This window comes from Rhinoderma darwinii, chromosome 5 (genome assembly GCF_050947455.1).
Source record: "Rhinoderma darwinii isolate aRhiDar2 chromosome 5, aRhiDar2.hap1, whole genome shotgun sequence".
Lineage (NCBI taxonomy): Eukaryota > Metazoa > Chordata > Amphibia > Anura > Rhinodermatidae > Rhinoderma > Rhinoderma darwinii.
In genome coordinates, this window is record NC_134691.1 from 231,244,460 (window position 1) to 231,267,174 (window position 22,715).

Consider the following 22,715-nt stretch of genomic DNA (forward strand, 5'->3'; position numbering starts at 1 on the left):
GGAGACACTCTGTGTCAGACGAGGGCTCCATTAAGAAAACCCTAAAATATGCTGGATTGGAGCCTCGTTTTGACCATTTCCGGTCAACGGGGGGGTCGGAGCAAAGTTCCTCCACTGCGGTTGTGGAGGGGCTTGCGATGAAGGCTCCCCGTAAGCAGGCAAAGGTTGCCAAGAGTGATGGGACCTCACAGGCCCCTGTGCAGCTGCCCAGGAAGGACATCAGCGATATCTTCAGCCAGGGGCCAGAGATGGGTGAGAGCGACTTCGAGGAGATGGATAGGAGCCATTCTGCAAAGAGACAGCGAGAGGAAGAGGAGTCCGGAGTTCGGAGGAAAGCTGCCTATCGGAGTTCGGATGAGAGCAGTGTGGGGGTTGGAGCCGCCCACGTATCTGGCTCTGACCCTACCAACATCCAAGATTTATTGACCCCTCAAAAAGGGGGTCCAGACTCGCAGCTGATCTCCGAGTACGACTCTTCTGGTTCGGACCCTGACCTCAACTAAGACTATGTTGGTTCCTATCAAAGTCGCCTCACTAAATGTGAGGTCCCTAAAGAGCCCTGTCCGCAGGACTGCTTTATTTTCATTTTTAGAGACTGTGGACTTTGACCTTGCCTGCTTCAAGAATGTGGAATCCCTAATGACTTGGAATATCAAGATTTAAAGATGGACTGGAAACTAGGCCCCTCAGTCTGGTCTGGTGGAAATGACTGTCGCTCTGCGGGGGTTGGATTGCTCTGCCGAGGTCGTTTTATCTCCATCCAAACAGTGACTGAAATCATGCCCGGCAGAGCTATTTTAATACATTTGCTTTTTAATGGAATTTTAATTCGTGTTTTAAACGTTTATGCCCCTCCTACCAAACAGGAGAGGGCAGAACTATTAGAGATTTTACCATTGTTTTGTGTTGGGTCTACCCCCCTGCTGGTGGGTGGTGATTTTAACTGTGTGCGAGATGGAGAACACCGGCAGGGTGGGGATTTTAATCGAAAAATTGACCGTACTTCTTACCTGCTCAAGAATTTTATTGGTGATTTTAAATTGAAAGATTGCTGGAGGGAACTCTTGCCTGCGGACCCAGGCCCCACCTGGTCCAATGGAAGAGTGAGCTCCAGAATTGATTTTATTTTCACTTCTAATAGTTTTATTCCCAAAAAATGTTTGCTTTTAACAAATATTTTATCTGATCACAAGCTCCTTTCAGTGCACCTGGAGCTAGAGGGAGAGCAAAAAGCTTGTAGGGGTCCCTGGAGACTAAACACCACACTCCTGGAGGACCCCATCATTAAAGAGGAGTTTGTGCGGACCTACCAGTGTTGGCAGTCCCATAGAGCGCCCAGTCAGCCTATGCTACACTGGTGGGAGGGCATTAAACCCAAAATCAGAGCTTTTTTTATTCGAGCAGGTAAGAAGAAAGCAAAAGAGAGAAAACAATGGTTTTATGTTCTTAATAAACGTTTACATGTACTTTTTAAATTGAAGGAGATTGGTATGGATGTTGATGATGATATCTTAAATCTTAAAGCTGAAATAAAACATGCCATAGAAGAGAAAGGGAAACAAATAATTTTTAATTCACATGTAAAGCACCTCGAGGATGGCGAGAAGTGTTCCCGGTTCTTCTTCAAAAAGGTAATGGATAAACGAGATGTCATTTTAAACCTTGAAGGAGAAACCACTATGGTCGGCATTTTAAATTCTGCTTTTAATTTCTACCAATCTCTTTTTAACAAGAAAAATATTGATCCTTCCTTTTTAGAACATGTTCTTAATTCCCTTGATGCCAAGCTAGATATTTTAGACCAGGAAGTTTTATCCCGTAATATTACCTTGGAGGAACTTTTATTTGCTTTTAAAAGTTTTTCTAATGGGAAAGCTCCTGGGGAAGATGGTCTGCCCATCGAATTTTATCATGCTTTTTGGGAAATTTTAAAGAATGACATGTTTTTATTGTATAAGGAAGTTTTTATTACTGAAGAGCTGCCCCCTTCCTGGAGGAGGGGGATTGTGTCCTTAATTTTTAAAAAAGGTGAGAGGGACCAGTTAAAAAACTGGCGCCCTATTACTCTTTTAAACGTTGATTGTAAAATTTTAGCTAAACTAATAACAATCCGTTTTAAACCTTTTATTCATAAATTAATCCATCCAAACCAGGTATGTGGGGTACCTGGGAGGTCAATTACTGAGTCCCTGAATATTTTACGTGACATCATTTGGTATTTTAAAGAAAGGGGTCAAAGCCTTGCTATTTTATCCTTAGATTTCGAGAAGGCTTTTGACCGGGTCTCCCATGAATATCTTTTTATGGTTCTTAAAAAGATGGCTGTTCCTGAAATTATTTTAACACGTATTAAGCTTTTATATCGATCCTGTTTTAGCCAAATTTCTATCAACGGATTTTTAACTAAAGGTGTTCCTCTTTTATCAGGGGTGAAACAGGGGTGCCCGTTGTCTCCGCTCCTTTTTATTTGTGCCATAGAACCTCTGTTCACCCTAATAAGAGATGATAAAGTCATCAGAGGCGTGCCCATACCTGGAGGAAGGGGGAACCAGGTAAAAATCCTAGGCTATATGGATGACGCCACCGTCCTATGCCCAGACGCCGCTTCTATGAGACGGGCATTGAGGAACACCGGCTTTTTTTGTGAAGCCTCTGGTTTTAAATTAAACGTTGATAAGTGTGACTGTTTTTATACTGGTGTATGGGATTCCTCTGTGACACCAGGAGTTAACATGCAGCAGGATCAGATAAAAATTTTAGGAATTGTTTTTAATCAAGAAAACGATGGGAGACCCAATTGGGATTCAGTAATTGCCAAAATGGAAAAAAAGGTTTTAATGTGGAATTTGAGAAATCTCACCATGGAGGGAAAAGTTTTAATAATTAAATCTGTTTTATTACCCATAATGCTTTATGTAGCTATGGTTTTCCCTCCAACAATTTTATATATTAAAAAAGTGACCAGGATCTGTTTTATGTTTTTATGGGGTTCCAAAATGGAAAAACTAAAACGTGATTTTATGTACAGATGTAAGGACAATGGCGGGAGAGATGTTCCTAACCTTTTTAACTTCTTTTACATTAAATACTTTTGCTTCTGTTTTAAAATGTATAATTCTGATGGTATTTTTAGCTACTTTTTAAAGTACGCTACGGGCATGATTTTTAAACGATGGTTTCGTGTCCCTTTGAATTCTCCTGTGCTTCTGTGTCCCCCAAAACAATATGCGGTGCTCGAAAAAACTGTCAGGCTCCTAGGTCTCCAAGAATTGGAGCCTGACATATTGGGGGACCAGAAAAAAGTGTCACTCTCCTGTAGGCGGCAGGAGGATACACTGGCAGTTTCAAATTTCTCACAGGCAAGGTCCAAGGTGGTGTGGCGGAACGTTTTCGGGAAATTTATGGCAAATGTGCACAAGGACCTTGCCTGGGCAATCGTTCACCAGTGCCTCCCTACTCGTGAATTCCAGCATAGGCGAGGACTGGTGGCGAGAGCCAAGTGCCCGAGAGACAGGTGTGGTGACGACGAGACGGTAATGCACCTGTTTTGGAACTGCCCATATGCACAGGAGGTTTGGAGGAAGGTAGGCCCATTGCTGAAATGGGCCTGCGGTCTTAAAGATCTTAAATTTGAATACGTGTTTTATGGTCTTTTTAACTGCCCAAGTTTTAAACAGCAAATGGTCTGTTGGATCATTTTAAACTGTTTTAAGAATGCCATCTGGAAGGTTAGGAACATTCTGCTTTTTAAACATGATTTTATTGACGTTAAAAATTGTGTGAAATATGCCCTAAGTGAAATGTATATTTATTATCTTAGGGACAAAAAGCAGCTAGGGGTAAAAGAAGCAACATCCATGTGGTGTTTGCAAATGTGGAATACCATAACATTGTAAATAAAAATGGTTTTATTCTTTTATGTCTTTTATGCCCTGTATAAATTTTATCCTGCTATTGTTCTGTACTTTTATTATAACATCTGTATTACTGGTCTTATTATTATTACTTTTGTATTCATTTAAATGTATGAATATTCATGTATTATGCTGTTGATTTTATCTTGTGGTTTCAATTTTAAAAAAAGTCTGTAAAATATATTATTTTTGCCAATAAAAAACTTTGTTGAAACCTTATCTGTTCTTATCAGTTTAATATCTGATACGTCCCCTATCTGGGGACCATATATTAAATGTATTTTTAGAACAGGGAGATGGAAATAGAGCTTGCTCTGTCCACTCCACGCATTGACCTGGTATTGCAGTATTTCCAGGACCGGTGCACCCTTTCCTTATGTGTTGACTAAAATCAGATTCCAAAAGTGTTTTTTGTGTTTGCCATTGTTTCTGTCTTTCTGAAGGGATCTCCCCTTTTAATCCCATTATTTCAACACCTGTTGGACAATGCATGAGTGATAATGAGCTAATTGATTAAATGCAATTAATGAATACATTGCCACCTCTTGTTTTGTGTCGTCTGTGTGTCTGTGTTTCCGGCATTTCACATTGGAACAGCTCATTCACCTTCCTTGTCTTCTCTCCGCCCTCCCTTTTAGGTAAGTTAAAGAGCTGCACCTGAGCCAGCCACTGATTGATGCAGCACCACAGTCAAATAGTGGAGTGGAGTAGGGGAACAGCAAACAGCCATTAAAGCCGCCCGCCCGCCCGCCCGCCACAATGGACCTACCTGTGTACACTAGATGGATGTGATGGAATGTACTGTCGTCCCTACATTTCAAGAAGGAGTAAGAATTGCAGTTGCAACAAAGCCTTGCTTGCCTACAAAGAGAGCAGCAATTTGGATTTGTTACTATGTTACCTAGAAGAATAACAAACTGTGCAAGGATGGAGGTTGTAGGAGCAAGGAGAAGTTGTCTGTAAAGTTGGTGGATGCTTATTTTCCATTTTGCAGTCCCTTGTCTCCCTCTTGTGGCCTCCTGGAGGCAACTAGCTGTGCAAAAAAAGACAGCCTGGCGGCCGGCTGTTGCAGTGTTGCCCTCTCAGGCAACACTGAGTGACTGACTGAGCCGCACCGTCTTATATAAAGTTCAGACGGAACTTTGCACGTGTCATAGTGGAGCCCTGAGGAGCCAGAGCCAGCTTTCTGACATCATAATGGGGCCTCAGAGATAAAAGCCTGGGCCCAGGCAGTGTTGGTCAGTGCTGCTCAGCAGGCAGCACTGGACTGGACTGGATTACAGCTGATACAAGGTGTGAAGGAACAAGGGGTGGCTGTGGGCATGCACTTGCTGCCGCTGCCAGTGTTTATCTGCATGGCAGCAGGGCATTTGGGCGTTGCCAGGAAGGCGTTTTTATGTAGATTCCTCCTCTTTCAGCACTGCATTGTGGTGCAAGCAAAAGAAGCAAATCCTGTCTGGCTTCCTCTCCGGCCTTTATTCACCTCCCGTGTAGCTGTGAGTGTGTGAGCCTGCAGGGCCCCATGGAATTGCCTAGAAGTAGGCTGAATCGCTGCAAGGGCTGAACAGCAGTATCGGGCAGGCTCGGGCAACGCGCGGCCCGTTCGGGTTATCGCTTCTCGGCCTTTTGGCTAAGATCAAGTGTAGTATCTGTTCTTATCAGTTTAATATCTGATACGTCCCCTATCTGGGGACCATATATTAAATGGATTTTTAGAACAGGGAGATGGAAATAGAGCTTGCTCTGTCCACTCCACGCATTGACCTGGTATTGCAGTATTTCCAGGACCGGTGCACCCTTTCCTTATGTGTTGACTAAAATCAGATTCCAAAAGTGTTTTTTGTGTTTGCCATTGTTTCTGTCTTTCTGAAGGGATCTCCCCTTTTAATCCCATTATTTCAACACCTCTTGGACAATGCATGAGTGATAATGAGCTAATTGATTAAATGCAATTAATGAATACATTGCCACCTCTTGTTTTGTGTCGTCTGTGTGTCTGTGTTTCCGGCATTTCACATTGGAACAGCTCATTCACCTTCCTTGTCTTCTCTCCGCCCTCCCTTTTAGGTAAGTTAAAGAGCTGCACCTGAGCCAGCCACTGATTGATGCAGCACCACAGTCAAATAGTGGAGTAGGGGAACAGCAAACAGCCATTAAAGCCGCCCGCCCGCCCGCCACAATGGACCTACCTGTGTACACTAGATGGATGTGATGGAATGTACTGTCGTCCCTACATTTCAAGAAGGAGTAAGAATTGCAGTTGCAACAAAGCCTTGCTTGCCTACAAAGAGAGCAGCAATTTGGATTTGTTACTATGTTACCTAGAAGAATAACAAACTGTGCAAGGATGGAGGTTGTAGGAGCAAGGAGAAGTTGTCTGTAAAGTTGGTGGATGCTTATTTTCCATTTTGCAGTCCCTTGTCTCCCTCTTGTGGCCTCCTGGAGGCAACTAGCTGTGCAAAAAAAGACAGCCTGGCGGCCGGCTGTTGCAGTGTTGCCCTCTCAGGCAACACTGAGTGACTGACTGAGCCGCACCGTCTTATATAAAGTTCAGACGGAACTTTGCACGTGTCATAGTGGAGCCCTGAGGAGCCAGAGCCAGCTTTCTGACATCATAATGGGGCCTCAGAGATAAAAGCCTGGGCCCAGGCAGTGTTGGTCAGTGCTGCTCAGCAGGCAGCACTGGACTGGACTGGATTACAGCTGATACAAGGTGTGAAGGAACAAGGGGTGGCTGTGGGCATGCACTTGCTGCCGCTGCCAGTGTTTATCTGCATGGCAGCAGGGCATTTGGGCGTTGCCAGGAAGGCGTTTTTATGTAGATTCCTCCTCTTTCAGCACTGCATTGTGGTGCAAGCAAAAGAAGCAAATCCTGTCTGGCTTCCTCTCCGGCCTTTATTCACCTCCCGTGTAGCTGTGAGTGTGTGAGCCTGCAGGGCCCCATGGAATTGCCTAGAAGTAGGCTGAATCGCTGCAAGGGCTGAACAGCAGTATCGGGCAGGCTCGGGCAACGCGCGGCCCGTTCGGGTTATCGCTTCTCGGCCTTTTGGCTAAGATCAAGTGTAGTATCTGTTCTTATCAGTTTAATATCTGATACGTCCCCTATCTGGGGACCATATATTAAATGTATTTTTAGAACAGGGAGATGGAAATAGAGCTTGCTCTGTCCACTCCACGCATTGACCTGGTATTGCAGTATTTCCAGGACCGGTGCACCCTTTCCTTATGTGTTGACTAAAATCAGATTCCAAAAGTGTTTTTTGTGTTTGCCATTGTTTCTGTCTTTCTGAAGGGATCTCCCCTTTTAATCCCATTATTTCAACACCTCTTGGACAATGCATGAGTGATAATGAGCTAATTGATTAAATGCAATTAATGAATACATTGCCACCTCTTGTTTTGTGTCGTCTGTGTGTCTGTGTTTCCGGCATTTCACATTGGAACAGCTCATTCACCTTCCTTGTCTTCTCTCCGCCCTCCCTTTTAGGTAAGTTAAAGAGCTGCACCTGAGCCAGCCACTGATTGATGCAGCACCACAGTCAAATAGTGGAGTGGAGTAGGGGAACAGCAAACAGCCATTAAAGCCGCCCGCCCGCCCGCCCGCCACAATGGACCTACCTGTGTACACTAGATGGATGTGATGGAATGTACTGTCGTCCCTACATTTCAAGAAGGAGTAAGAATTGCAGTTGCAACAAAGCCTTGCTTGCCTACAAAGAGAGCAGCAATTTGGATTTGTTACTATGTTACCTAGAAGAATAACAAACTGTGCAAGGATGGAGGTTGTAGGAGCAAGGAGAAGTTGTCTGTAAAGTTGGTGGATGCTTATTTTCCATTTTGCAGTCCCTTGTCTCCCTCTTGTGGCCTCCTGGAGGCAACTAGCTGTGCAAAAAAAGACAGCCTGGCGGCCGGCTGTTGCAGTGTTGCCCTCTCAGGCAACACTGAGTGACTGACTGAGCCGCACCGTCTTATATAAAGTTCAGACGGAACTTTGCACGTGTCATAGTGGAGCCCTGAGGAGCCAGAGCCAGCTTTCTGACATCATAATGGGGCCTCAGAGATAAAAGCCTGGGCCCAGGCAGTGTTGGTCAGTGCTGCTCAGCAGGCAGCACTGGACTGGACTGGATTACAGCTGATACAAGGTGTGAAGGAACAAGGGGTGGCTGTGGGCATGCACTTGCTGCCGCTGCCAGTGTTTATCTGCATGGCAGCAGGGCATTTGGGCGTTGCCAGGAAGGCGTTTTTATGTAGATTCCTCCTCTTTCAGCACTGCATTGTGGTGCAAGCAAAAGAAGCAAATCCTGTCTGGCTTCCTCTCCGGCCTTTATTCACCTCCCGTGTAGCTGTGAGTGTGTGAGCCTGCAGGGCCCCATGGAATTGCCTAGAAGTAGGCTGAATCGCTGCAAGGGCTGAACAGCAGTATCGGGCAGGCTCGGGCAACGCGCGGCCCGTTCGGGTTATCGCTTCTCGGCCTTTTGGCTAAGATCAAGTGTAGTATCTGTTCTTATCAGTTTAATATCTGATACGTCCCCTATCTGGGGACCATATATTAAATGTATTTTTAGAACAGGGAGATGGAAATAGAGCTTGCTCTGTCCACTCCACGCATTGACCTGGTATTGCAGTATTTCCAGGACCGGTGCACCCTTTCCTTATGTGTTGACTAAAATCAGATTCCAAAAGTGTTTTTTGTGTTTGCCATTGTTTCTGTCTTTCTGAAGGGATCTCCCCTTTTAATCCCATTATTTCAACACATGTTGGACAATGCATGAGTGATAATGAGCTAATTGATTAAATGCAATTAATGAATACATTGCCACCTCTTGTTTTGTGTCGTCTGTGTGTCTGTGTTTCCGGCATTTCACATTGGAACAGCTCATTCACCTTCCTTGTCTTCTCTCCGCCCTCCCTTTTAGGTAAGTTAAAGAGCTGCACGTGAGCCAGCCACTGATTGATGCAGCACCACAGTCAAATAGTGGAGTAGGGGAACAGCAAACAGCCATTAAAGCCGCCCGCCCGCCCGCCACAATGGACCTACCTGTGTACACTAGATGGATGTGATGGAATGTACTGTCGTCCCTACATTTCAAGAAGGAGTAAGAATTGCAGTTGCAACAAAGCCTTGCTTGCCTACAAAGAGAGCAGCAATTTGGATTTGTTACTATGTTACCTAGAAGAATAACAAACTGTGCAAGGATGGAGGTTGTAGGAGCAAGGAGAAGTTGTCTGTAAAGTTGGTGGATGCTTATTTTCCATTTTGCAGTCCCTTGTCTCCCTCTTGTGGCCTCCTGGAGGCAACTAGCTGTGCAAAAAAAGACAGCCTGGCGGCCGGCTGTTGCAGTGTTGCCCTCTCAGGCAACACTGAGTGACTGACTGAGCCGCACCGTCTTATATAAAGTTCAGACGGAACTTTGCACGTGTCATAGTGGAGCCCTGAGGAGCCAGAGCCAGCTTTCTGACATCATAATGGGGCCTCAGAGATAAAAGCCTGGGCCCAGGCAGTGTTGGTCAGTGCTGCTCAGCAGGCAGCACTGGACTGGACTGGATTACAGCTGATACAAGGTGTGAAGGAACAAGGGGTGGCTGTGGGCATGCACTTGCTGCCGCTGCCAGTGTTTATCTGCATGGCAGCAGGGCATTTGGGCGTTGCCAGGAAGGCGTTTTTATGTAGATTCCTCCTCTTTCAGCACTGCATTGTGGTGCAAGCAAAAGAAGCAAATCCTGTCTGGCTTCCTCTCCGGCCTTTATTCACCTCCCGTGTAGCTGTGAGTGTGTGAGCCTGCAGGGCCCCATGGAATTGCCTAGAAGTAGGCTGAATCGCTGCAAGGGCTGAACAGCAGTATCGGGCAGGCTCGGGCAACGCGCGGCCCGTTCGGGTTATGGCTTCTCGGCCTTCTGGCTGAGATCAAGTGTAGTGCTGGTTACTTGTAGTCAGTGCTGCCTGGTCTTAGTTGGGAGGTGCTCAGGTACCCTCTCTCTCGGCCTCGGGGGATCGTCCAGGTTCGCCTGGACTTCACCCCCGTGCTGCTATTTGGGAGAGAGGCTTAGTCCTGAGCAACGAGTTGCGATCCACATATCCCCCGTGTAGGCTTCGGCCGAAAAGGGGAAGCTGCGTAGACGTTGCGTCACCAACGGGTGGCGTGACTTTCCAGAAATCCCCTCACCATGGACGAAAGTCCTGGTGAGATACCGGCGTATGCCCGGATAAAGAATACAATCCGTGTTATTGTATCAGAAGAGAAGGCGACGACCTGCGGCCTGAAGTTCTTGGTGGAGACCGTGCTTGTTGGCATTTTCAACATTCAGAAGCGGGAGATATTGGCGGTACAAGACTATCCTAGGAGAAGAACATACGACATAACTTTTGTACAGAATGGAGTGTTCCAAGATCTGCTGGCGGCATACATGGTAAAAAACGATCCGAGACTGGACGGTATTGAATTTTACGAACATGTGTTGGACATCACTAAGATGATTGTGATAAAAATGTACTGCCCGTTTGCTGATTTAAAAGATGTGATGTCCTTTTTATCCCCCTATTTCAAAAGTGTTAAATGTATTGGCAAAATAATGAACGAAGTTGGAGTTTGGACGTCAAAGTGGAGATTTTTAGTAACTTGTTATAGAGATGCCAATACAGCAGGGGGGATAATGTTGCCGCCAGCACGCTTTAAATTAGGTGATATGGCAGGAGATCTTTTTTATACATTCTGTAGAAAATGTCAAAAGTACGGTCACACCAAAGAGTTCTGCGAAAGCACCTGTAGGAACTGTGGCAGCTCTGAGCACGAGGCCAAAACTTGCCCTCTGGGGAAAAGGTGTCGTTTTTGCAGCCGAGTTGGTCATCTATATGCTACTTGTCCCCACAGATCGGAACAACCCGAGGTCCGGCCGAGGCGTCCAGAGCAGCCAGCAGGCCAGATCGCCCCCGCACAAGGAGAGGAACCAAGAGGTGAAGAGGCAGATGACATGGACACCTCCAGCAGACCCCCCCAAACAGGTGACCCAAAGGAGCAAAGGCGGTTTAAGAGAAGAGCCAGTGATCAGCGGACGAAAAAGCCCCCTCAGGAAACGGAGGAGATGGGTAGTTCGGATGAAGCTGATCCGCCTGGGCCGCAGGAGATGCTGGGTCAGCCTGTACCTGAGGCAGAGGACCCGGGCGGAGCGGCAGCTAGGTCTAAGAGGCGTAGGGCGTACTCAGAGGTGGCAGCGGGGGTGCCGATGGGAGTACCTGCTAGAGCGAAAGCAGGGAAACCAGTTGACGCGCCCCCGGAAGCACCAGCTGAAGGTCTCCCCCCTTCTCGCCAGTTGGGGGAGACAAGCATAGCTGCCTCTGAGGTGACAGAAGTCCCTGAAACGGCCGCGAGTGCGTTTCCTGCCCCTATCGTAGGGGAGGAGGCTGCCATACAAAATGCTCCAGAAACCTTGCCCGTGGAGTCCATCTGGGACCCATTTTCGATAAGTGCCTCAGGTATGGCGGGGGGTCAGCTGTCTGACATGAGTTCCTCTCCAATCTCCTCAACTTATACAGTCGGTTTGAAGTCGGAGGGCGATGAGAGTTCGAGTGAGGTCTCTGGTAACGCCGAGGACTGCTGAGGCCACCTCGGGTAAGATTACATAAGACTGTCTCTTTTCCCTTTTCCTCATGGCAGAGTTAGGTGGCATTTCCTTAAATGTTAGGAGCGTGCATTCCAAGACGAGAAGAGCTGCCCTGTTTGACTATCTTTCTATTTTTTCCGCCACCGTTTTTTTCCTACAGGAATGCTGTATCCCACATCGCACGAACTACAACAAATATAAGGAAGACTGGAGACTCGGACCTTCAGTGTGGTCCGGGTCTAACGATTCCAGAGCCGCAGGTGTCGCCATTTTATTTAAAGGGAACGTTTTAATTGACAGTTTTAATGAAATTTTACCAGGTATAATTTTATTGGTCAAAGCTTTTATAGACGGTATTAGATGGCAGTTTTTAAATTTTTATGGGTCCTCGGACAAGAATGAAAGAGCTAGAATGCTAGAGATTTTACCCCTTTTTTTAAACGATTCAGAGCCACTTGTTTTAGCGGGTGATTTTAATTGTATTTTAAAGGGGGAACGCCGGTTCTCTAACTCAGTAAGCAGGAATTATGACAAAACCTCCTCATTATTAAAAGATATAGTTACTGATTTTAAACTTACTGATGTTTTTAAGAAATGTAACAGCAATTTATCTGCAGAGGCCGGCGTCACCTGGAGCAATGTGAACTGTAGCTCCAGGATCGATTTTATATTCTGCTCTTATCAAGTACTGCCTTTTAAATGTGATCTTAATCCCAATGTTTTATCTGATCATAAATTATTGTATTTTAAAGTTAAAAATGATATTGGGAAAAATACTGTCAAAAAAGCCTGGAAAATGAACGTTTCCCTTTTAGATGATCCGCAAATTTTATCTGATTTTATTACCTTTTATAAGGGCTGCAGACGGGTAAGACATCCAAATATGTCCATAGTCTCATGGTGGGAGAAAATAAAAATAAAAATAAGAGACTTTTTCATAAAAATCGGAAGGAGAAAAGCTAAAGAAAAACAGGATTTTTTTGCTAATTTGAATACCCGTCTGCAGACCCAATACAAGTTCAGAGAACAGGGTATGCAGGTGGAGGAGGAGATTATGGAGATTAGGAAGGAGATCTCCCAGTGCCTGGAGCAGAGAGGTAAGGAAATTGTCTTTCGTTCAAAAATGAAACACCTCGAGGAAAATGAGACCTGCTCCAGGTACTTTTTTAAGAAAATTAACGATAAGCATACCCTGTTAGACAATGTTGATGGAGATACAAACACTGACAATATTTTAAAAAAGGTACACAGATTTTATGCGGATCTTTTTAATATAAAACTTGTTAATGTTGATTTGATGAACGACTCATTGAAGGAGGTTGACGCTGTTTTAAATCCTGTCTCCAAAGATTTTTTATTACAGGATATTACGGAACAGGAGATTTTAGATACCATCAAGAGTTTTAAAACAGGTAAAGTCCCTGGCCCTGATGGTATACCCATAGAGTTTTATGTCACATTTTATGGAGTTTTAAAAGAGGATCTCTATTCCCTTTTTACTCAAGTTTTTAGAACAAAAGCCCTCCCGGGGTCCTGGAAGAAAGGTGAGGTATCCCTGCTTTATAAAAAGGGGGACAAAACAGATATTAAAAACTGGAGGCCTATCACCTTACTAAACGCAGACTATAAAATAATGGCCAAGATTTGCGCGAATAGGCTAAAGGCTGTTATAGAAAAAATCGTCCACTCCAACCAAGTCTGTGGGATACCTGGGAGGAGCATATGGGACAATTTAAACCTTTTAAAAGATGTTATTAGTGATACGAAGGAGAGAAAAGGTAGATTGGCGGTTTTATCTATAGATTTCGAGAAAGCCTTTGATAGAGTATCACATTTTTATCTTTTTAAGGTTTTAGAAAAGATGGGTATACCAGAAGGTTTTTTACAGTCTCTGAAGGCCTTTTATGAAAATTGCACGAGCAAGATTTTAGTAAAGGGTTTTAAGACACAGGATGTCCTTTTAAACTCCGGAGTGAAGCAGGGGTGTCCCTTGTCCCCACTACTTTTTATATGTGCGATCGAGCCTCTACTCTGCAGATTGAGGAATGACAGGCAGATATGTGGAGTCCCCCTGCCGGGCGGGGGGGGGACTAGAGGCAAAAGTAGTGGGGTACATGGATGATGTTGCGGTCCTGTGCAGGGACGCCCCGTCACTGCAAAAAGCATTACAACAGATATACCAATTTTGCTGCTCCTCCGGTTTTAAAGTCAATTTTAATAAAAGTAATATTTTAAATATTGGCAACATGATTTTACAGGACATTCCAGTCCCTGTGTCGGAGTCTGTACAGATTTTAGGGGTCTCCTTCAATGAGTCAAACAATGGTTTTATCAGTTGGGACTTGGTGGCACAAAAAGTTAATAAGAAAATTTGTTCATGGAATCTTAGAAAACTGACAATGGAGGGAAAAATTTTAATCACAAAAATGGTGATTTTACCAATTTTATTGTATCTAAGTATGGTTTTCCCTCCCCCTGATATTTTATTAAAAAAGATTACCAAGGCATGTTTTACATTTTTATGGAATTCTAGGATGGAGAAGCTCAGGAGAGAAAAAGTGATGTTGCCAAAGCTAATGGGTGGTAAAGATTTTCCAAATATAAAGGCATTTCTTTTAATCCATTTTTTTACATTGTGTCTTAATACTGTTTTTAAGGAACACTACTGGTCTTATTTTATCCGTTTTAACACTGGCTATTTTATGAGGAGGTACGGATGGTTCTCTACGGTTTTAAGCTCGCCATATGCTTTTAACCTGCCAGACCAGTATAAGATTTTAGAAAAAATAGTGAACCTTTTTAACCTAAAAGACAAAAGAATAGAAGATGTAAAAAATAGTAAATATGTTTTAAAGGAAATAAAAGAAAATGTTTTAATAGCCCCCATTAGCAATTTTAATGAAAACAAATGCAAAATTATCTGGAGCATGGTTAATGCTAAATTCATTTTTAATTCACAGAAGGATCTGGCCTGGAGCTGCGCCCACGAGTGTCTTCCATGCCGGGCATTCCAGCATCGAAGGGGACTGACCAACTCGGCTGCGTGTCCAAGGGGAGGATGCCGCGATGACGAGACAGTCTTACATCTCTTTTGGCAATGCTATTTTTCACAACTTATATGGACAAAAATCCTCCCCTTGATGAAGAAGATAACCGGAATAAAGAGAATTACAAGTGAAGGCATTTTTTACGGATGTCTGGAGTGCCCAACAAGGACTCAGAAAATTATGGCATGGAAGATTACTAACTGCGTTAAAGCAGCTCTGTGGGCGGCCAGGAATATTCTTTTATTCAAACATGAAATTTTATCTGTGAATGATATTTTAGGAATTTGTTTTTATGAAATGCACAAGTATTATCTTTTAGACAAAAAATTCTCTCCTGTTTTAAGTAGAAAATGGTTTTTTAGCGAATGGAATTCTATAATATGATGCCACCAAGTGCCCTTTTATAAATTGTATGATTTTAATCTGACAATTTGTATTTATTTTTTAACCATTGTTGTAAAATCTGAATCTCTGTAAAAATGTTGAAAAATGTTGATTTATTGTAAAATCTGAAAAATTTTAAATAAACGGTTACCCCCAAAGTTGGGGTAGTCAACTTAAAAAAAATCTGTTCTTATCAGTTTAATATCTGATACGTCCCCTATCTGGGGACCATATATTAAATGGATTTTTAGAACAGGGAGATGGAAATAGAGCTTGCTCTGTCCACTCCACGCATTGACCTGGTATTGCAGTATTTCCAGGACCGGTGCACCCTTTCCTTATGTGTTGACTAAAATCAGATTCCAAAAGTGTTTTTTGTGTTTGCCATTGTTTCTGTCTTTCTGAAGGGATCTCCCCTTTTAATCCCATTATTTCAACACCTGTTGGACAATGCATGAGTGATAATGAGCTAATTGATTAAATGCAATTAATGAATACATTGCCACCTCTTGTTTTGTGTCGTCTGTGTGTCTGTGTTTCCGGCATTTCACATTGGAACAGCTCATTCACCTTCCTTGTCTTCTCTCCGCCCTCCCTTTTAGGTAAGTTAAAGAGCTGCACCTGAGCCAGCCACTGATTGATGCAGCACCACAGTCAAATAGTGGAGTGGAGTAGGGGAACAGCAAACAGCCATTAAAGCCGCCCGCCCGCCCGCCACAATGGACCTACCTGTGTACACTAGATGGATGTGATGGAATGTACTGTCGTCCCTACATTTCAAGAAGGAGTAAGAATTGCAGTTGCAACAAAGCCTTGCTTGCCTACAAAGAGAGCAGCAATTTGGATTTGTTACTATGTTACCTAGAAGAATAACAAACTGTGCAAGGATGGAGGTTGTAGGAGCAAGGAGAAGTTGTCTGTAAAGTTGGTGGATGCTTATTTTCCATTTTGCAGTCCCTTGTCTCCCTCTTGTGGCCTCCTGGAGGCAACTAGCTGTGCAAAAAAAGACAGCCTGGCGGCCGGCTGTTGCAGTGTTGCCCTCTCAGGCAACACTGAGTGACTGACTGAGCCGCACCGTCTTATATAAAGTTCAGACGGAACTTTGCACGTGTCATAGTGGAGCCCTGAGGAGCCAGAGCCAGCTTTCTGACATCATAATGGGGCCTCAGAGATAAAAGCCTGGGCCCAGGCAGTGTTGGTCAGTGCTGCTCAGCAGGCAGCACTGGACTGGACTGGATTACAGCTGATACAAGGTGTGAAGGAACAAGGGGTGGCTGTGGGCATGCACTTGCTGCCGCTGCCAGTGTTTATCTGCATGGCAGCAGGGCATTTGGGCGTTGCCAGGAAGGCGTTTTTATGTAGATTCCTCCTCTTTCAGCACTGCATTGTGGTGCAAGCAAAAGAAGCAAATCCTGTCTGGCTTCCTCTCCGGCCTTTATTCACCTCCCGTGTAGCTGTGAGTGTGTGAGCCTGCAGGGCCCCATGGAATTGCCTAGAAGTAGGCTGAATCGCTGCAAGGGCTGAACAGCAGTATCGGGCAGGCTCGGGCAACGCGCGGCCCGTTCGGGTTATCGCTTCTCGGCCTTTTGGCTAAGATCAAGTGTAGTATCTGTTCTTATCAGTTTAATATCTGATACGTCCCCTATCTGGGGACCATATATTAAATGGATTTTTAGAACAGGGAGATGGAAATAGAGCTTGCTCTGTCCACTCCACGCATTGACCTGGTATTGCAGTATTTCCAGGACCGGTGCACCCTTTCCTTATGTGTTGACTAAAATCAGATTCCAAAAGTGTTTTTTGTGTTTGCCATTGTTTCTGTCTTTCTGAAGGGATCTCCCCTTTTAATCCCATTATTTCAACACCTCTTGGACAATGCATGAGTGATAATGAGCTAATTGATTAAATGCAATTAATGAATACATTGCCACCTCTTGTTTTGTGTCGTCTGTGTGTCTGTGTTTCCGGCATTTCACATTGGAACAGCTCATTCACCTTCCTTGTCTTCTCTCCGCCCTCCCTTTTAGGTAAGTTAAAGAGCAGCACCTGAGCCAGCCACTGATTGATGCAGCACCACAGTCAAATAGTGGAGTAGGGGGAACAGCAAACAGCCATTAAAGCCGCCCGCCCGCCCGCCACAATGGACCTACCTGTGTACACTAGATGGATGTGATGGAATGTACTGTCGTCCCTACATTTCAAGAAGGAGTAAGAATTGCAGTTGCAACAAAGCCTTGCTTGCCTACAAAGAGAGCAGCAATTTGGATTTGTTACTATGTTACCTAGAAGAATAACAAACTGTGCAAGGATGGAGGTTGTAGGAGCAAGGAGAAGTTGTCTGTAAAGTTGGTGGATGCTTATTTTCCATTTTGCAGTCCCTTGTCTCCCTCTTGTGGCCTCCTGGAGGCAACTAGCTGTGCAAAAAAAGACAGCCTGGCGGCCGGCTGTTGCAGTGTTGCCCTCTCAGGCAACACTGAGTGACTGACTGAGCCGCACCGTCTTATATAAAGTTCAGACGGAACTTTGCACGTGTCATAGTGGAGCCCTGAGGAGCCAGAGCCAGCTTTCTGACATCATAATGGGGCCTCAGAGATAAAAGCCTGGGCCCAGGCAGTGTTGGTCAGTGCTGCTCAGCAGGCAGCACTGGACTGGACTGGATTACAGCTGATACAAGGTGTGAAGGAACAAGGGGTGGCTGTGGGATGCACTTGCTGCCGCTGCCAGTGTTTATCTGCATGGCAGCAGGGCATTTGGGCGTTGCCAGGAAGGCATTTTTATGTAGATTCCTCCTCTTTCAGCACTGCATTGTGGTGCAAGCAAAAGAAGCAAATCCTGTCTGGCTTCCTCTCCGGCCTTTATTCACCTCCCGTGTAGCTGTGAGTGTGTGAGCCTGCAGGGCCCCATGGAATTGCCTAGAAGTAGGCTGAATCGCTGCAAGGGCTGAACAGCAGTATCGGGCAGGCTCGGGCAACGCGCGGCCCGTTCGGGTTATCGCTTCTCGGCCTTTTGGCTAAGATCAAGTGTAGTATCTGTTCTTATCAGTTTAATATCTGATACGTCCCCTATCTGGGGACCATATATTAACCGGTTAAGGACTAGGCTGTTTTACAGCTAAATGACCAGAGCAAATGTCACAATTTTGCTATGCGCTTCTTTACATGACTATAACTCAGCAGGTGAATAAAGTTCATCTTTGAATTTTACACTCTTTTTAAAGGACAGATAGGGCTTTGTTTTAGTGGCATTTGTCAGTATATATAATTTTTTTTTTTTTTCACTAAAGTGGGCAAAATTGGAAAAAAATGCAAGAATTTAACAATTGCGTCGGTTTATGCTAGCATTTTTCACACACGGTATGAACCACGGCCAAAATTAATCTCCTTTCACATTCTTCCACTTCTCCCGTGCATGGGGATACCAAATATGTGAGCCTTATTCACTGTGCGGGCATGTGCCAGGGCTTGGCATAAAAGGAGGCTTTTTGGCCTTTTCGGTCCAGGAATTTTGCATTTGATTTTAGAGCCGCATACTGTTTTCTGGGGGGCCTAATGCTGCTGAAACATTAGAAACACCCCATAAATGACTTCATTCACACAAGTAGACCCCACAAGGTTTCCTTCAAGGGGTTTATCATATTTTTAGACAGTCCAGTTTTCTTCTGAAAGTTTCTTGAATAAGATGGAACAAAATAAAATCAGCACTTTTTTAGCAAATGCGTCAGTTTAGGCTAGTATTTTTCACACACGGTATAGACCACGGACAAAATTCATCTCCTTTCACGTTCTTCCACTTCTCCCGTGCATGGGGATACCAAATATGTGTGCCTTATTCACTGTGCGGGCATGTGCCAGGGCTTGGCATAAAAGGAGGCTTTTTGGCCTTTTCGGTCCAGGAATTTTGCATTTGATTTTAGAGCCGCATACTGTTTTCTGGGGGGCCTAATGCTGCTGAAACATTAGAAACACCCTATAAATGACTTAATTCACACAAGTAGACCCCACAAGGTTTCCTTCAAGGGGTTTATCATATTTTTAGCAAGTCCAGTTTTCTTCTGAAAGTTTCTTGAATAAGATGGAACAAAATAAAATCAGCACTTTTTTAGCAAATGCGTCAGTTTAGGCTAGTATTTTTCACACACGGTATAGACCACGGACAAAATTCATCTCCTTTCACGTTCTTCCACTTCTCCCGTGCATGGGGATACCAAATATGTGTGCCTTATTCACTGTGCGGGCATGTGCCAGGGCTTGGCATAAAAGGAGGCTTTTTGGCCTTTTCGGTCCAGGAATTTTGCATTTGATTTTAGAGCCGCATACTGTTTTCTGGGGGGCCTAATGCTGCTGAAACATTAGAAACACCCCATAAATGACTTCATTCACACAAGTAGACCCCACAAGGTTTCCTTCAAGGGGTTTATCATATTTTTAGCAAGTCCAGTTTTCTTCTGAAAGTTTCTTGAATAAGATGGAACAAAATAAAATCAGCACTTTTTTAGCAAATGCGTCAGTTTAGGCTAGTATTTTTCACACACGGTATAGACCACGGACAAAATTAATCTCCTTTCACGTTCTTCCACTTCTCCCGTGCATGGGGATACCAAATATGTGTGCCTTATTCACTGTGCGGGCATGTGCCAGGGCTTGGCATAAAAGGAGGCTTTTTGGTCCAGGAATTCTGCATTTGATTTTAGAGCCGCATACTGTTTTCTGGGGGGTGTAATGCTGCTGAAACATTAGAAACACCCCATAAATGACTTCATTCACACAAGTAGACCCCACAAGGTTTCCTTCAAGGGGTTTATCATATTTTTAGACAGTCCAGTTTTCTTCTGAAAGTTTCTTGAATAAGATGGATCAAAATAAAATTAGCACTTTTTAGCAAATGCGTAAGTTTATACCAGCATTTTTCACACACGGTATAGACCACGGTCAAAATTAATCTCCGTTCACATTCTGCCACTTCTCCCGTGCATGGGGATACCAAATATGTGGCCTTATTTATCACATAGAGATGTAGGAGGGCGGAGGATAGAAGAAGATTATTTCACAAATCGCTTTTTTTCAAAGCTGGTTTTACAAAACTCAACAGAGTTTCTATAACACTTCCAAAATATCTGCTCTTGAAGCAGAAATCCCAAAATATTCATCTAGGGGTATAATGGGAATTTATTTTTTGGGGTTTTCTAAAATAAGAAATTTCAGGTTAATGCAAATGGAGCTCTCCAGCAGATGAACTTTAGAAAACATCAAACATGACATCCACCCCCCACCCATTCCCTCCCTCACCCTTGGAGTAAAATCAGGGGAAAAATAAAAACGTAATGTAGGGCAAATATATTTTCAACAAATTAACTAAAATCTAATAATTCAGAACAGTGTGGTATTTTTTAAAACATGGCTCAATGCACAGGCCTGGTTGTGAGGGACATGAGGGACAGAAATATCGGGAATCTTTGCGGTGCCCGTCTTTTCTGCAGACGCGGCACTTTTTCTGGGGGTTGCTTCTGGTTGCTGTTGGGGGAATCCGACTGATGAAGTGTCTTTCAGTCAGTCGCGTGACATCCTCAGACTGGGGGCATTCTCGGGTGTCCTGAACATCAAAAATGAGGCCTTCAATAATTTTTTCCTGGAAATCCAGGTATGTGTCTCTGCCTCTGTTTTTTTTATAGAGCACAAATGAGTTGTGGATGGCCACCTGTAACAAATAAATGGCCACCTTTTTGTACCAGGTTTTAGTTTTGCGTTTTACTAAATAGGGCTGTAAAACCTGGTCGCTTAAATCCACCCCCCCCCATGTACTTGTTATATTCGGACACGCTCACTGGTTTGTGCTTGTCCGATGTTGCCCCTCTTTCCCTCACTGCCACTGTTCCTGCGGTATGAATCGTGCTTAGCACATACACATCTTTGCGATCCCTGAACTTGACCGCCAGCAATTCTTCAGATGCATAAGCACAGGAGTCCCCCTTTACCATGCACTTCCCCACTAATTGCTGTGGAAAACCAATTCGGTTTTTGCGCATGGTACCACATGCCCCAGTCCTTGCAACATGCAAATGCCTAAACAGGGGCACACTGGAATAAAAATTATCACAGTACAGGTGGTACCCCTTGTGAAGCAGAGGCTGCATTATCTCCCACACGATCTTACTGCTGGTGGAAAGATCAGGGGGGCATCCAGGAACATTTATTGTGCGGTCCCACCCTTCATAAATCCTGAAGGCGGTGGTATATCCTGACCCGCTTTCACACAATTTGTAGAGCTTAACGCCATATCTTGCCCTTTTGGAAGGTAGATATTGGCGAAAGCTAAGTCTGCCATGAAAGTTGAGGAGGGATTCGTCCACACTTACATTCTGCTCAGGGGTGTAGAGTTGCAGAAATAAATTATTCAGGGAATTTATTAGCGGTCTTATTTTGAACAACCGATCCCGGTTTGCATCGGTACTTGGGGGGGCCTGTGCGTTGTCATTGAAGTGGAGGAACCTCATTATTGTCTCATAACGAGACCTGGGCATTACTGCAGAATATACTGGGGTAGCTTGGGCGGGTCTTGTTGACCAGTAAGACCTAATGGAGGGCTTTTTGACAATACCCATATTTAGGGTGAGCCCCAAAAATTTTTTTAATTCCTGCAAATTGGTGGACGTCCAATCTCTGGCATGGGTGGATGAAGGTTTCTGCCTTATATATTGCGTGGCATATAAATTTGTTTCGTGGACAATCTGATTTAGGGTGTCGTCCGTTATAAATAAATGGAAGTAATCCATTTGGACAAAATTTGTATTGTCCACGGTTATGCCAGGAGTGGCCGTAAATCCGTGGATTCTAGGCCCAAAAGATGGGGCAGGTGCCCATACAAGAGCCTGGACTGGAGGGACCAGGCTGTCCCGTGCTACAGCGCTACTTGGCCCTGCGCTTTCATGTTCTGCAGTTTCGACTGCATCAGGGACAACGTCCCCTGAAGATGAACCTGAAGTGACGCTGTCATCGTCACTACCTAAAACAGGTTCCATCTCGGACGCCATCTCTGATGCGGTCTCCGACTCAGACCACAGCATGGCGTATGCCTCCTCGGCGCTAAACAACTTCCTCGCCATAACGTAACTAACACTAACACTAACTAAACAAATTTTTTTTTTTTTTTTTTATAAAACACACAAACTAACTGCTATATATATCTATACTACCGCTAACAAAAAAATAAACCGCTATTGCTATATATATTATATATATGTGGATATATATATAATTATATACTCCCTACCTGCCTATTCTAATAGAATAAAAGAAAGAAAGGTAGATAGATAGAAAAAAAGATAGATGGATAGATAGATTGTATAGATAGATAGAAATCTATCTATACAGAGAATGTTTTAGTGTAACTGTATTTTTTTTCACTGTATTCTTCTGGCAGCAATTCTCTCGAGTCTCTTCTTCTCCTCAAACTGAAACAATGTTTGAGGAGAAGAAAAGAGGCAGGAGATTTACTGCCAGAAAAGTCAAAATAAAACAAATGTGGTCGCTGTGATAGGTTTTCACAGCGACCACATGATCAGGGACCATCAGATTGGTCCCTGATACTCTGCCCAGTGCCCAGAGCTGTTGGTAACAGCGAGGGCACAGGGCTGTGTGCACGCGAACGCGTGCACACTGTTTTCTATGCAGAAATGCATGTGATCGCTGTGATTGGTTGTCACAGCGATCACATGTTCAGGGGCCAAAAGATTGACCCCTGACATTCTGCCCAGTGCCCATGGCTGTTAGTAACA

General features: G+C 44.3%; 5 non-coding genes and 2 pseudogenes across 5 annotated transcripts; all 7 read left to right on the top strand.

Moving 5' to 3' along the window:
• The first annotated feature begins 4,094 nt into the window (after window positions 1-4,094).
• LOC142653903 (U2 spliceosomal RNA) lies at window positions 4,095-4,286 on the top strand. The gene has a single exon (XR_012848753.1). It is a non-coding gene; the product is annotated as a U2 spliceosomal RNA (small nuclear RNA).
• Window positions 4,287-5,524: 1,238 nt separating this feature from the next.
• LOC142653240 (U2 spliceosomal RNA) lies at window positions 5,525-5,715 on the top strand. The gene has a single exon (XR_012848178.1). It is a non-coding gene; the product is annotated as a U2 spliceosomal RNA (small nuclear RNA).
• A 1,229-nt stretch (window positions 5,716-6,944) lies between these two features.
• Window positions 6,945-7,135, top strand: LOC142655137 (U2 spliceosomal RNA). Its single transcript, XR_012849427.1, has one exon. It is a non-coding gene; the product is annotated as a U2 spliceosomal RNA (small nuclear RNA).
• Window positions 7,136-8,373: 1,238 nt separating this feature from the next.
• On the top strand, window positions 8,374-8,564 carry LOC142655138 (U2 spliceosomal RNA). Its single transcript, XR_012849428.1, has one exon. It is a non-coding gene; the product is annotated as a U2 spliceosomal RNA (small nuclear RNA).
• Window positions 8,565-15,099: 6,535 nt separating this feature from the next.
• On the top strand, window positions 15,100-15,280 carry LOC142654097 (U2 spliceosomal RNA; annotated as a pseudogene).
• Window positions 15,281-16,514: 1,234 nt separating this feature from the next.
• Window positions 16,515-16,705, top strand: LOC142653241 (U2 spliceosomal RNA). The gene has a single exon (XR_012848179.1). It is a non-coding gene; the product is annotated as a U2 spliceosomal RNA (small nuclear RNA).
• A 1,229-nt stretch (window positions 16,706-17,934) lies between these two features.
• Window positions 17,935-18,102, top strand: LOC142654316 (U2 spliceosomal RNA; annotated as a pseudogene).
• The last annotated feature ends 4,613 nt before the right edge of the window (window positions 18,103-22,715 follow it).